Here is a 1,929-nt window from a genome sequence, read left to right on the forward strand (position 1 = left end):
AATTTGTTCCTATGTATTTTCATCTCTCTCCATAAGTGTTTTTATTATTAAAAATTATATCTTTATACATTTCAAGCTTGTTTACATATAAGTAAATTATTGCTTTATGCATTTTTATTTTAAATCATAGAAAAAAGGAATTACAAATTAAAAATACAATACTGGCTTTTACATTTTTTATATAGTTACTTTTAGCAATGTTCTTTATTTCTCTGTGTGACTTCAAGTTACTGTCTAGAGTTATTTTATTTCTGACTGACAGATTCCCTTTAGCATTTACTGTAGGGTAGGTCTACTAGCAATGAACTATCTCAGCTCTGTTTATTTTCAGATATGGAACGCTTTCTTTTTTAAAGATATGGGGTGCACTTCAGGGCTAGGTATACACATGCTCATTGTGCAGGTACCCTTGTTGATGAGGTATGCCCCCCCTTCCCCAGGCAGATTCCTACTATTGTCAATCCTGCTTCTCCACTCCCCTCCCAGCAGTTTCCTGCTACTGACAATCCTTTTCTTATAGTATTACAATTGTTCAAGGGCCGCTTATGAGTGAGAACATTTGATACTCAATTCTTTGTTTCTGTGAAAGATTACTGAGTATTATAGACTCTAAGCCCATCTGGGTTGCTGTGAAATTCATGATTTTGTTCTTTATGGCTGCATAATATTCAAATATCGAATTCTTGTTTGATAGGTTTTTTTTTTTTCTATCAGCACTTTACATATGCCATCCTGCTGCCTGCCTTCTGTCCTGCATGGTTTTTTTTTTTTTTAATAAGAAATTGACTATTGATCTTATTAAGATCCTTTTTTATAATAAATCACTTCTCTCATGCTGCTTTCAAGATTCCTTCTTTGTTTTTGTTTTTTGACAGTTTGATTATGGTTTTGGTGTGGATCTTTTTGTGTTTCTAGCACTTGGAATTCATTGAACTCCTTGCATGTGTAGATTCATGTATTTTATCCAGTTTGGGAGGTTGCCAACCATTATTTCTTTAAATATTTTTTAAGCCCCTTTTTTCTTGTCCTTCCTCTGGGAGTCTCAGTATGTACAAATTGGTACACTTGATGCTATCTGACAGATGTGTTGGGGGTTTATTATATTTACAAAGATATTAACCACTTTACTGTTTTTTCTTGATTCTTGATGTTTCAAGTTTCTGTGGGATCATTTTTGTTTTGTTTGAATAATTTTCTTCAACAGTTTCTTACGAGTAGATATGCTGGCAATGTTATGAGAATATTTTTACTGTACCTTTATTTCTAAAAGATATTTTTGCTGGAGATAGAATTCTAACTTAACAGTTCTTTTTTTTTTTTTTTTTTATCAAACACCTTAAAAATGTGGGGCCACTTACTTCTGGCCTCCATGGTATCTGTTAGAAATCTAGTGTCATTAAAATATTTGTTTCTCTTTAAATAATGTGTTGCTTTTCTCTGACTAATTTCAAGATGTTTTTTCTTTGCTTTTAGGTTGCAGTAGCTTGATTTTGGTGTGTCTAGACATAGATTTTTTTTTTGGTTTCTCTTTTTGGGGGTTTGTTAAGCTTTAAGGTTTGTTGTAACTTTCACCACAACTGGGATGTTTTCGGCTATTATTTCTATTGTGTCTATATGTATCACAGCTTTGCTCCTCTCTTTCTGGAATTCTGATAATGTGAATGTTAAAACTCTTGTTGTGGCTCATTGATTCCTGTGGTTTTGACCATTATGTTTCAATCTCCTTTCTCTTTTTTCTTCAAACTGGAACATTTTTCTTGATCTGGATATGAAAGTTCATGTACATTAAAATATGAGGAACTGGAAATAAGTGTTGCTCCCCAACAACTTCCATTTACATGTTTATGTCAGAAGTTCTGTCCCAGCAGTATTGATTATGCTTATGATGTCATATTTTCTTTCTTGTTTTAAAATGACAAGTACCATGCA

The sequence above is a fragment of the Carlito syrichta genome, unplaced genomic scaffold, assembly GCF_000164805.1.
Source record: "Carlito syrichta isolate Samal-C Ts95f unplaced genomic scaffold, Tarsius_syrichta-2.0.1 Scaffold309624, whole genome shotgun sequence".
Classification (NCBI taxonomy): domain Eukaryota; kingdom Metazoa; phylum Chordata; class Mammalia; order Primates; family Tarsiidae; genus Carlito; species Carlito syrichta.